Here is a 13,966-nt window from a genome sequence, read left to right as displayed (position 1 = left end):
TAACCCCTGCGTCATTCTGGTGAATCTGCACTGTATCTTTCCCAAGGCCGATTGATCTCTCTCTCGGTTCGGTGCCCTGTTCTCCAGATGGGGTCTGACCAAGGTTCTTTACAACTGAAGCATCACTTCTGTATTCCAACCCCACTCAAGATAAAGATCAACATTAAATTAGACTTGTTGATTATTGTCAAGATTTGAAAGGTATTTGCAAAGGATTCGAGGGGATCTTAGAGTTGGGATTTTTCTTTTGTCTGTCCACTCAAGGAGTTTGATAACAGACTGACTCCTTTGAATTTAGTGCTGGATTATTGGGCCATGATGTGTTTACTTGTTTGTATTTTGTTAAATACATTTGCAGAGTGGATTTAAATTGAAGACGAGATTTCCAGGCCTGATGCTCTATTCACACATCGAAGGTGAGAGAGATGCTGTGGGACACACGATAAGTCCAGTAGCTGAAAGTGATTCACAGACTGGGTTTTGTGTTTAGTGATCCCGGGTACATTACCGATACCTTCCCTGGCTCCCAAGGCTGGGAGAGGCACTCGGGAAGGACCGGGGAACTGGGACTTGGCCATGAGAGTAATTGAAGGTATGAGAACTGAATTAATCTACAGTGAGAAAGGAGAAAAGGCATAATAATCGGTAATTAGGACATCAATTAGTCTCTTACCTTGAATTCATCAAGTAATTGACCCATTCTGTTTGAAATAAAGTTGATTTATTTGACATAGATCCAGAATATTGAATTTCAGCCCAGTTATAGCGATTATTAACATCAGCAGAAACAAATCTCAACTGCCAGATTGATGTTCTGCTGCTGAAACCCTCATCCGTGCCTTTGTTTATCTCTAGACTCGACTATTCCAATGCTCTCCAGGCCCGGCCTTCCACTTTACACCCTCCGTAAACTTAAACCCACAATATCCAGATCAATAATCAGTCACATTATTCATTGTGTCACTGGCCCAGGCTGTGGAGAACACGGAGCAGCTCACACTTCCACAGCGCTGCGGTATGAGCAGGTACCGAGTCAGCCTCAGTCATGAGCACTGGAATCCACGAGTCCGGGTGTGTCAAAGGTGCACGGTGAACAATCACCAAAGTGAAATATTTTTGCTGCTTCCCATTGATATCTCAGCTGTCAGAGTGACAAGACTATCGTAGAAAATAAGACAAAGGCACCCTTACATCATTTGTTCAATTCCTCCTCGAAGGAGTACGCGTGATTTTGCAATAAGCAGCAATTAGTTCAAGGTCGCTCTCTTAACTTTACAGGCAACTTACAGATTAACATGTTGACATGAAGGCACAGGACGCCTCTTTTCCTTTCTCAAGCCGCAAAACTTTTTGTGTCTGCCCAAACACGGCTGTTTTGCCTCTGCTCACCAGCAGGGAGTGCTTTTGAGCAGCAATACTTCAAAACACTCAGCTCTCGCTTTCAGGTGAAAGAAGTCTTCGATCAGCACCGGACTCCACGAGTCTGAACGTGTCAACAGGCGCACGGTGAACAATCACCAAAGACAATTTTTTGTATCACTTCCCTTGGATAGCTCAGCTGGTAGAGCGGAGGACTGTAGTGAATTAAACAATTGAAGTAATCCTTAGGTCGCTGGTTCAATTCCGGCTCGAAGGAGTGAGTGTGCTTTTGGAATAAGCAGCAATTACCTCAAGGTCGCTCTCTGAACTTTAACGGCAGTTTCCAGATTAACATGTTGCCACTGAGTCACAGGACACCACTTTTCCTTTCTCAAACCTTAAAGCTTTCTGTTTCTGCCCGAGCACGGCTGTTTCACTCGAGCATTTCCCTCTGCTCACCAGCAGGGAGTGCCTTTGAGCAGCAACACTTCAAATCGCCCTCAATTTCAGGCAAAAAGATCTTCGATCAGTCAGTCAGACAGGGCTGACGCTGCTCCCTCAAGCTCGGGCGGCCGTTGCTTTCCGGTGACCTCGTCTTCCTTCCGAAGGCTCGGGCTCTTCTCAGCATCATTCATGATTACTGTGGCTTCCCGTTCTGCTGTTCCTCACTTGCTGATGCTCGATACCGCCGATTGGAGCAAAGTATTTAATATATTCAAGGAGCGGCAACCCAAATCAAGATTTCTCTGCTGGTCGTGGAGCAGCTTGGAGGCGAGTGCGAGGCGGGAACTGTGAAGGGCGATTTACAAACAGCAAATGAGGAATTAGCTCAACTGGTGGAGCGCTCACTTGGCATGTGAGAAGTAGCGGGATCGTTGATTATATTCTCCACTCGCCGTTTGTCTTGGGACAATTATACAGAAACAAGAGTGTTGTCAGTGATTCCATAGCCCATGAACTTCCTAAACTTCACTGTGTGTTTGGGTACAGAGAGGTCAAGGGGCAGCAAATCTTTTGATGTGCTGCAGTAAGCAAAAGTTCTTGATTTTGCTTTGCAGCAAAGATGGAAAGATGAGGTGAGAGATGGAAAAAAAAGCATCGTAATCCTTGATGCCTTCTCTGAAGATTGAATTCAGGACTTTCAGATTATGGCACTGAACCACTGCTTGCTGCACTGAGAAGGCACTTACCAGGTATGGAGCCAGGCAGCACCACCAAGTGGAACAGCTTGCAAGGTATTGAAAGCCATAAAATAATGCAGTTTGCATTAAAAAAACTCCCAAGCCAAGTAGGAATCGAACATATCGTCTGCTGAGCCATAGTCAGATGCGTTATCCATTGCACCACTAACCCCAGTTATAGTGAGGAAGTGGCAGTGGGAGACAGTGGGCATGGCTGAGGTACTAAATAAATACTTTGCATCTGTCTTTGCCAAGGAAGAAAATGCTGCCAGAATGTCAGTAAAGGAAGATGTAGTTAAGATACTGGATTGGCTAGAAATTCATAAAGAGGAGGTACTTGAAAGGCTGGCTGGACTTAAAGTAGAAACGTCACCTGGTCCGGATGGGATGTATCCTCGGTTAGTGAGGGAAGTAACGGTGGAAATTGCAGAGGTACTGGCCATAATCTTCCAAACATCCTTAGATATGGGGGTGATGCCAGAGGACTGGGGAATTGCAAATGTTACACCATTGTTCAAGAAAGGGTGAAAGATAAAACCCAGCATCGACAGACCAGTCAATTTAACCTCGGTAGTGGGGAAAGTTCCAGCAACGATAACCCGGGCACAATTAGCAGCCACTTGGACAAGGATTAGGGAAAGCCAGCACGGATTTGTTAAAGGCAAATCGTGTTTAACTAACTTGATACAGTTTTTTGATAAGGTAACAGAGAGAGTCGATGAGGACAATTCGGTTGATGTGGTGTGTATGGACTTCCAAAAGGCGTTTGATATAATGCCGCATAATAGGCTTGTCATCAAGATTGAAGCCCATGGAATAAAAGGGACAGTAGCAGCATTGATACAGAATTGGCTGAATAACATGAAGCAGAGAGTCGTGGTGAATGACTGATTTTCGGAATGGAGGGAGGTGTACAGTGGTGTTCCCCAGGGGTCGGTGCTGGGACCACTGCTTTTCTTGATATATATTACTGACTTGGACTTGGGTATAGAATCATAGAATCATAGAATCATAGAAGTTACAACATGGAAACAGGCCCTTCGGCCCAACATGTCCATGTCGCCCAGTTTATACCACTAAGCTAGTCCCAATTGCCTGCACTTGGCCCATATCCCTCTATACCCATCTTACCCATGTAACTGTCCAAATGCTTTTTAAAAGACAAAATTGTACCCGCCTCTACTACTGCCTCTGGCAGCTCGTTCCAGACACTCTTTGAGTGAAAAAATTGCCCCTCTGGACCCTTTTGTATCTCTCCCCTCTCACCTTAAATCTGTACCCCCTCGTTATAGACTCCCCTACCTTTGGGAAAAGATTTTGACTATCTACCTTATCGATGCCCCTCATTATTTTATAGACTTCTATAAGATCACCCCTTAACCTCCTACTCTCCAGGGAAAAAAGTCCTAGTCTGTCTAACCTCTCCCTGTAAGTCAAACCATCAAGTCCCGGTAGCATCCTAGTAAATCTTTTCTGCACTCTTTCTAGTTTAATAATATCCTTTCTATAATAGGGTGACCAGAACTGTACACAGTACTCCAAGTGTGGCCTCACCAATGCCCTGTACAACTTCAACAAGACATCCCAACTCCTGCATTCAATGATCTGACCAATGAAACCAAGCATGCTGAATGCCTTCTTCACCACCCTATCCACCTGTGACTCCACTTTCAAGGAGCTAAACAGGGCACAATTTCCAAATTCTTGCCCCCAAAATGCTCCACTCCACTGTCATCTGCATTAAACACCCATTTTGCAAGTTTATTAATGTATTATGTATTTGGTCGCAATCTTCATCAATATTATCTAAACTCCACCCCACCTGCCAATCTGGTGTCATCTGTGAATTTTGAAATTGTACTTCCGATTCCCGAGTCCAAATCGTTTATGTGAATTGTGAACAGTGGTCCCAGAACCAATCCTTGTGGAACATCACTTTCCACCTTACACAGTGTGAGTCGCTACAATTAACCCCTGCTATCTGTTTTAGAGCAGTATTCAAGAGAAACTTCTTTACATAGGGAGTAGGCAGTCTGTGGAATTCACTTCCACGGTTAGTGTTTGGGGCACACAGTTCTGTAATGACAAGTGGTCCTCATGTTTTTATCCAAGACAGGCCTCAGCCCAGTCATTTACTCCAAATGTTGGTGCAATAGTTCAAGCTAAGAGGCGCCAGGTATCGGGAGCAGCAGTAGCAGTAAACAACATCTAAATGTACGTAAGTAACAATATAGTTCATCTTCATCTATTTCCAGTTTAATAACTTTTGCTGAATGTGGCCCAGGCCAAGTGTCAGGATATCGGATCAGGTTCACCAAAGGAAATGAGTTTGACACCCCTGAGATAGACAATGTGAACCGGATTACCCTCATCCACTGACCCAGCAACTTCTTCAAAAAACTCAAGCAAGTTTGTGAGACACGACCTTCTTTCCCAGAAGCCGTGTTGAGTATCTCTAATGGCCCCTTCTCTTTCCCCGTGATGATAAACAGCATCTCTTAGGATCCCTTCAAGCATCTTCCCTCTGATCGAGGTCACACTGATGGGCTTGTCCTACCCCGGCTCTGATTTGTCCCCTTTAATGAAAATGGGAACTACGTGAGCTACCTTCCAATCTCAGGGGACAATCCCTGACTCTATTGAGCTGTTGAAGATACAGGCAAGGGGCTCACAGAGCACCCGTCCCATCTCTTTAAACACCCAGGGGTGGATATCATCTGGACCTGGAGCACAATGCATTTTGAGAGTTCATATTTTATCCAAAGTGACATCCCTTTCTATTTTAATATTTATGATGTTATTGTTGACAGCACATCCCACAGCTGGAATCTGAGCATCATCCACAGGAGTGGAGGCTGATGAGAAATAGTCATTTAACAGCTCTGCCATAGCCCGGGAATCTGTCCTGAACTGTCTTTGAGTGGCCCTAAACCATCTTTAATGAACATAAGAACATAAGAACATAAGAAATTGGAGCAGGAGTAGGCCAATCGGCCACTTGAGCCTGCTCCGCCATTCAATAAGATCATGGCTGATCTGATCCCAACCACAAATCTAAAGAACACAAGAAGTCGGAGCAGGACCCGACCACATAGCCCCTGGGCCCTCTCCGCCACCCACAGGGCATTGACCGATCCGAACTCAGCTTCATGTCCAATTTCCTGCCCGCTCCCCATAACCCCTAATTCCCTTTACTTCTAGGAAACTGTCTATTTCTGTTTTAAATTTATCTAATGATGTAGCTACCACAGCTTCCTGGGGCAGCAAATTCCACAGACCTACCACCCTCTGAGTGAAGAAGTTTCTCCTCATCTCAGTTTTGAAAGAGCAGCCCCTTATTCTAAGATTATGCCCCCTAGTTCTAGTTTCACCCATCTTTGGGAACATCCTTACTGCATCCACCCGATCAAGACCCTTCACAATCTTATATGTTTCAATAAGATTGCCTCTCATTCTTCTGAACTCCAATGAGTAGAGTCCCAATCTACTCAACCTCTCCTCATATGTCCGCCCCCTCATCCCCGGGTAACAAATGTCAGAAATGGTCTTCTGACTCCTGATGTAGCTGGAAAGACATTTGCTATTATTCCCACAATTGTGCACCATCTTCTTTTCCAAAGATCTCTGAGCTTCTCCAATGGCTGCTTTTGTCTCCCTCGATTGTGGGTGATATTTGTCCCAATTCTCCTGTAAACTGAATTGATCCTGATCCGATCTGGGTTAAATGTAAGACAGTTCGGGGACTCAGGAATCATTCACCGCTAGACCCACACTGAGAGGTAAAATCCCAGACGGTTCCTTAGTAAGGATTCCTCTGGTACCTCAGCATATATTTGTCAGGATACTGAAACCCAGCTTTCTCACAGTCCACTCCTGGAGGCCCCACTCCCTGAGCCTGCAACCTTCAGCAGGGTCAGTGGTGGAGTTCCGCAGTGGGAGTGATCCCAGAGTAACTGTCGGGATCGCCCCCACCCTGTGGATGGTCCGGGTCGTGTATTTTTAGTGATCCTGGTGTCTAACACGCACACATCAATAAAACCATGAATTCTGGAAACACACTGCAGGTCCTTCTTTATCTGGAGATCGAATGACTGTTGTATAATTGTACCAGCAGTTAACAGGCTCCTGTGAACTCCTCCCTCTGCTATTTTAATGCAGACTTTAACTCATTTATTTTTAACGGGTTTATTTTAAATGAGTTAACGCCTGCCTTAAATGGTAGACTCAGGACTGTCACTCAAACAGGTGAAATCTTCATAGAATAATTACCACAGTCATTTTCAGACTGGATGCCGCACGGTGACTTTACTGTCAGAGAAGGGAGACGAGAAAGACCAAAGTGCCGTTTATCCCTCTCAGTGTGGCCCTGAAGGACTGTGTCCAGGCTGAAGTTCTGTTCCCACCGGACGATCCTCCCCGCAGATTGTCCTTTCTGAGCTCCAGTCAGGTGATGCTAAACACTCAGGTGGGAAAGACTAAAATCTACAACAAGGTGTTTAAAACAAATCTGATTTATTTTACAGATATCCAGATTATTAAACTCCAGCCCAGTTATAGGGGTTATTGACATCAGCAGAAACAAACCCCAACTGTCAGAATGAACATGGTTCAGTCCTGGATGGGATTAACAGCAGAATCCGACCCCTGCAGTCATATGTGAACTCGCTGGTGTCTCAGCACGTGTGATGACTGAGTGAATCCCTTCCCACACACGGAGCAGGTGAACAGTCTCTCCCCAATGGGCGTGAGTTGATGTGTCAGCAGTTCATTTCTGCTTTTAAAGCTCTTCTCACAGTCAGTGAATTAACAGGTCACTCAATAGTGTGAACAAGTTGATGTTTCAGAAGGTGGGATGAATTAGTGAATCCCTTCCCACACACGGAGCAGGAGAACAGTCTCTCCCCAGTGTGAGTGCGTCGATGTCTCAGCAGTTCGTTTCTGATTTTAAATCTCTTCCCAAAGTCAGAACATTTAAAGGTCTTTCATCAGTGTGAACTCGCTGGTGTCTCAGCAGGGTGGATGACCGGGTAAATCTCTTCTCACAGAAGGAACAGGTGAACGGCCTCTCCCCAGTGTGAGTGCGTTGGTGTGTCAGCAGATCAATTTTGCTTTTAAATCTCTTCTCACAGTCAGAACATTTAAAAGGTCTCTCATCGGAGTGAACTCGCTGGTGTGACAGAAGGTTGGATGACCGAGTAAATCTCTTCTCACACAAGGAACAGGTGAACGGTCTCTCCCCAGTGTGGGTGCGTTGGTGTCTCACCATTTCGTTTCTGATTTTAAATCTCTTCTCACAGTCAGGACACTTAAAAGGTCTCTCATCAGAGTGAACTCGCTGGTGTGACAGGAGGTGTGATGATTGAGTGAATCTCTTCTTACACACAGAGCAGGTGAATGGCCTCTCCCCAGTGTGAGCTCGCTGGTGTGTCAGCAGAGTGGATGACCGAGTGAATCCCTTCCCACACACAGAGCAGGTGAACGGCCTCTCCCCAGTATGGGTGCGTTGGTGCATCAACAGGGTGGATGACCGAGTGAATCCCTTCCCACATGCAGTGCAGGTGAACGGCCACTCCCCAGTGTGACTGCGTTGGTGTGACAGCAGATCAATTTTGCTGTTGAATCTCTTCTCACAGTCAGAACATTTAAAAGGTCTCTCCCCAGTGTGAACTCGCTGGTGTGACAGAAGGTGGGATGACCGAGTAAATCTCTTCCCACACAAGGAGCAGGTGAACAGCCTCTCCCCAGTGTGAGTGCGTTGGTGTCTCAATAGTTCAATTCTGATTTTAAATCTCTTCCCACAGTCAGAACATTTAAAAGGTCTCTCATCAGAGTGAACTTGCTGGTGTTGCAGAAGGTGGGATGACTGAGTGAATCTCTTCTTACACACGGAGCAGGTGAACGGCCTCTCCCCAGTGTGAACTCGCTGGTGTGTCAGCAGGATGGATGACCGAGTGAATCCCTTCCCACACACTGAGCAGGTGAACGGCCTCTCCCCAGTGTGAGTGCATTGGTGTGTCAGCAGATTCCTTTTGCTTTTAAACCTCTTCTCACAGTCAGAACATTTAAAAGGTCTCTCATCAGAGTGAACTCGCTGGTGTGACAGAAGGTGGGATGACTGAGTGAATCTCTTCTTACACACGGAGCAGGTGAACGGGCTCTCCCGAGTGTGAACTCGCTGGTGTGTCAGCAGGGTGGATGAACCAGTGAATCCCTTCCCACACACGGAGCAGGAGAACGGCCTCTCCTCAGTGTGAACTCGCTGGTGTGACAGAAGCTGAGATGACCGAGTGAATCCCTTCCCACACACGGTGCAGGTGAACGGCCTCTCCCCGGTGTGAATGCGTTGGTGTGTCAGCAGGTTACTTTTGCTTTTAAACCTCTTTTCACAATTCGAACACTTAAAAGGTCGCTTATCAGAGTGAAATCGCTGGTGCATCAGGAGGCTGTATGACTGAGTGAATCCCTTGCCACACACGGAGCAGGTGAACGGCCTCTCCCCGGTGTGATTGCGTCGATGAGTTTCCAGCAGTGAAGGGTAATTGAATCCCTTCCCACAGTCCCCACATTTCCACGGTTTCTCCGTGGTCCGGGTGTCCTTGTGTCTCTCCAGGTTGGACGATCAGTTGAAGCCTCGTCCACACACAGAACACGTGTACGGTTTCTCCCCGCTGTGAATGGTGTGATGTTTTTTCAGGCTATGTAACTGGTTAAAGCTCTTTCCACAGTCAGTGCACTGGAACACTCTCACTCGGGTGTGTGTGTCTCGGTGCTTTTCCACTCACACTGATGTTTGAAATCTTCTCCCAGAGACAGAACAGAGAAACATTTCTCCTTCCACATTCAAAGGCCGATGATCTTCAAGTCCTGATGAATCAAATGACTCTGTCAGATCTTGACGTGATCTTTGGTTTGAGTTTCCTGTCTGCAAATCCTCCCCTTCTAATACCCTGTAAAAGGAGTTTATAAAAGTTATCACTGTAAGTACAGGATAAAAATTCAGATCAGATAACTCGACGTTCTATGGAACATTCTTTCCTCTCTTATTCCTCAAAGCTGTAAATCCCCGTCCCACACACTCTCCCTCCTCCCTGTGCTGAAATCCAAACACATCGCATCATCTTTGAGTGGCCCTAAACCATGAGTGAAAGGGTGAGAGAGTGAATGTGAGAGAGTGAGTGTGAGAGAGTGAGTGTGAGAGAGTGAATGTGATTACAGCAGTGGGCTCGGTGTGGAGAATGAAGTGGGGCAGGTGGAGCATGTTTCAATGGGGCAGCAGTGATCATAATCTCATTAGGTTTAGAACAGTTATGGAAAAGGACAGGGGACAGTCAAATGTGAAAATTCTTAACTGGAGGAGGGCTAATTTCATGAGTTAAAAAGGGATCTTGTCCAGGTGAATTGGTATCAAAAATTGGCAACAAAACAGTAATTGAACAATGGGAGGCCTTCGAGGAGGAGTGGGTTTGGTAGAGAGTAGACCGATTCCCACGAGGAGGAAAGGAACAGCATCCAAAGCTCGAGCTCCCTGGATGACTGAAGAAAAAGAGATCACCATTTCTCCTTCATTTACCGATGCTCCCTGACTGATCACCATTTCTCCTTCATTTACAGACTCCCCCTGACTGATCACCATTTCTCCTTCATTTGCAGATTCCCCCTGACTGATCACCATTTCTCCTTCATTTACAGACGCTCCCTGACCGATCACCATTTCTCCTTCATTTACCGATGCTCCCTGACTGATCACCATTTCTCCTTCATTTACAGACGCTCCCTGACCGATCACCATTTCTCCTTCATTTACAGACGCTCCCTGAGAATTCCCAGATTACACCGCGCATGCGCGGGGCCGCGGCCTTTTGTTGAGAGTTGGTCCGGAGCGAAACGGGAGAAACCGGAAACCGGCGGGTAGTGAGGGGGGGATAATGTTCACTGTTTTATATTCGGGTCTGGGGCCGCACTCGGGGTTTGTGAAGCCTGAGCCTGGGCCTGAGCCCGGACCCGGGCCCCGGGGTTTATTGATCCTCTTGCTCCGATCCTCTCACCTGCACCGAACGCGCTCCTCCCGCAGCCTCGAATGGCCGCGCATGCTCAGGACACACTGACCGATAATGAGTCACTACTGCGCCTGCGCTCTGTGCTCCACTGATTCAAATAGGGCACAATCTGTACCGCGCTGCATGCTGGGTGATGCCGCCGCCATTGCTGGTCTTAACATCTTGCTGAGAAGCAAATACATTGGAAGAAGCGAGAGCGCCTTTGGACCAAGGAAAATAAAATTAACTGAAACCCCAGCTCTTCGTGCCATTTAAACTGGCACAAACACACAGCGCAGACGCTCCACCACTTTGGTAAACTCCAGAAAATATTTTTTACGGTAACTTTTATTAATTTCGTTTTATTAAATGTTGCAACTGACGGGTTCAATTAAGGTTTATTTTCGAACTGCACCTCAGGATGTCAGTGTCAACACTAATCCCACCATGGTGATGAAGGAGAGTTCCGTATCAATAGGAGGAGCGGAAATTGACTGGAGGGGTGAGCGGGTGAGTTGTTCCTCCAATCAATCGGAGTGTGTGAGGGGCGAGAGTTGCGGCACAGAATGGGCGGGTCTAAGCCCAGATGCCCGTCATTGTCTTAAACATAATTTTTAAAATCTAATTTATCTTAAACTCCAGAAGACGACTTGATCTTTCTGTTGCGTTTTAAAACAGATCAAAGCAGATGAGGTGGAGCAAGCATTTCAACATTTGTTAGAAAAACACATTAATTAAGAACAGCCAACATGGATCATTTGAGAGAACTCAAGTCTACTGATAAAGGGAATGTAGTGGATATTGTGTACATTGATTGTGAAAGGGTGTTTGGTAAGATGCCGGACAGGAGGCTTGTTGATAAAATTAATACTGCCCTTATTATCGGGAATGAGGCAGTGTGGATAGGAAGTTGTGTAAAGGGCAGAAAACAGAGAGTAGTGGTTAATGGATGTTCTTCAGACTGGAGGGATATTAATAGTGGTGTGCCCCAGGGTCAGTGTTACCATGGCTCTTCTCAATATAGAGAATGATCTGAGCTTGGATATGTGGGACACAAGGTGAAAATTTCTAGATGACGCCAAAATTGGCACCTTGGGCAATTGTGACGTCCACGGGTTAGTAAATGGGGCAGGTGAAATTTAATGCAGAGAAATGTGACGGGATGCATTTTGAGAGGAAGAAAAATGAGATGAAATGTAAACTAAATGGTCAAAGTCTTAAAGTCGAGCAGCAAAGAGACTTAGGTGTGGAAGGTTTTAACTGATGCATTGTCTTATTTATTAACAAGTCTGAGAGTCAGCAACTTTAATACCTCATTAAGAAATATATGAGCAAATTCTCTTGCCTCTACCGTTCCAGAGTAAACATGCAAATCCCCCGTGTAGACGAGATCAGTCCTCTGGATGGAACGACGGACGCCCTGAGCTTGATCTCCGGTGTCTCCAGTCCCAACTGCCCCTTACATCAGTATCCCCTCATTTTTATACCCTGTTGTGATCCATCTGTCACTGGAGCTGCAACTTCCCTAATCTGTGGTTTACAAGGACACATTGCTTGGTTCCCAGCAGTTACTTTTCTTCAGTAGTGTTCTCCTGATCCCTGAACTACCCTGCTTACTGTTAATTAGAATCATAGAATCATAGAAAATTTACGGCACAGAAGGAGGCCATTCGTCCCATCCAGCCTAATCATACTTTCCAGCACTTGGTCCATAGCCTTTTCGGTCACAGCACTTCAGGTGCATATCCGGGTACCTTTTAAATGAGTTCAGGGTTTCTGCCTCGACCACCCTTTCAGGCAGTGAGTTCCAGACACCTATCACCCTCTGGGTGAAAAATGTTTTCCTCAGCTCCTCAATAATCCTACTACCAATCACTTTAAATCTATGCCCTGCCCTTTGTTTATTGACTTCTCTGCTAAGGGAAATCGGTCCTTGCTACCCAGCCTATCACGGCCACACATAATTTTGTACACCTCAATGAAATTACTCCTCAGCCTCCTCTGTTTCAAAGAGAACAATCCCAGCCTATCCAATCTTTCCTCGTGCATAAAACTATCCAGTCCTGGCAACATCCTCGTAAATCTCCCCTGTACCCAATCAAGTGAAATTACACCCTTCCTGTATTGTGGTGACCAGAACTGTACACAGTACTCAAGTTGTGGCCTAACCAGTGTTATATACAGTTCCAGCAAAACCTCCCTGGTCTATGCCGTGGCTAGTAAAGGAAAGAATTCCATATGCCTTGTAAACCACCTTATCTCCCTATCCTGCTACCTTCAGGGATCTGTGGACATGCATTCCAAGGTCCCTCACTTCTTCTACACCGTTCAGTATCCTCCCATTTATTGTGTATTCCCTTGCCTTATTTGCTGGCCCCAAATTCATTACCTCACACTTCTCCGGATTTAATTCCATTTACCACTTTTATGCCCACCTGACCAGTCCATTGATATCTTCCTGCACTCTACAGCTTCCTCCTCACTATCAACCATGCGGCCAATTTTGTATCACCTGCAAACTTCTTGATCAAGCCCCCTACATTTAAGTCCAAATCATTCATATACATCACAAAAAGCAAGGGACCGAGTACTGAGCTCTGCGGAACCACACTGGAAACAGCCTTCCAGTCATAAAAACACCAGTCGATCATCACCCTTTTCTTCCTGCCACTGAGCCAATTTTGGATCTAACTTGCAACTCTCCCTTGGATCCCATGGGATTGTACCTTTTTGACCAGTCTGCCATGTGCAATCTTGTCAAAACTCTTGCTAAAATCCATGTAGACTACATCAAATGCATTACCCTCATCGACTCTCCTTGTTACCTCCTCAAAAAATTCAATCAAGTTAGTCAGACACGACCTTCCCATAACAAATCCACGCTGACTGTCCTTGATTACTCCGTGCCTTTCTAAGTGATGGTTTATCATGTCCCTCAGAATTGATTCTTAAACTTGCCCACCACCAAAGTTAGACTAACTGGCCTGTAATTACTCGGTCTGTCCCTCGCTCCCTTTTTAAACAATAGTACAACATTAGCAGTCCTCCAATCCTCCAGCACCACGCCTGTATCCACTGAGAATTGGAAAATGATGGTTCGGGCCTCCGTTATTTCCTCCCTTGCATCTTGTAACACCCTGTGATACATTTCATCCGGCCCTGGTGATTTATCTACTTTCAAAGATGCTAAACCCCTTAATGCTGCTTCTCTCACTAAGTTTATCGCACCCAATATTTCACACACCTTCTCCTTAACTACAATGTCTGCACCATCCCTCTCTTTTGTGAAGACGGAAGCAAAGTATTCATTAAGAACCAGACCTACATCTTCTGCCTCGACACATAGGTTCATTTTTTGGTCTCTAAAAGGCCCTACCCTTTCCTTCATTT

General features: G+C 45.9%; 1 non-coding gene and 1 pseudogene across 1 annotated transcript; one reads left to right on the top strand and one right to left on the bottom strand.

The window, feature by feature from the left end:
- The first annotated feature begins 1,543 nt into the window (after positions 1-1,543).
- On the top strand, positions 1,544-1,636 carry trnay-gua (transfer RNA tyrosine (anticodon GUA)). The gene is made up of 2 exons: positions 1,544-1,580; positions 1,601-1,636. It is a non-coding gene; the product is annotated as a tRNA-Tyr (tRNA).
- A 5,549-nt stretch (positions 1,637-7,185) lies between these two features.
- LOC137335606 (zinc finger protein 271-like) lies at positions 7,186-9,198 on the bottom strand (annotated as a pseudogene).
- Positions 9,199-13,966: the final 4,768 nt, after the last annotated feature.

This window comes from Heptranchias perlo, chromosome 20 (genome assembly GCF_035084215.1).
Source record: "Heptranchias perlo isolate sHepPer1 chromosome 20, sHepPer1.hap1, whole genome shotgun sequence".
Lineage (NCBI taxonomy): Eukaryota > Metazoa > Chordata > Chondrichthyes > Hexanchiformes > Hexanchidae > Heptranchias > Heptranchias perlo.
This window is presented reverse-complemented; position numbering and strand designations above follow the sequence as displayed.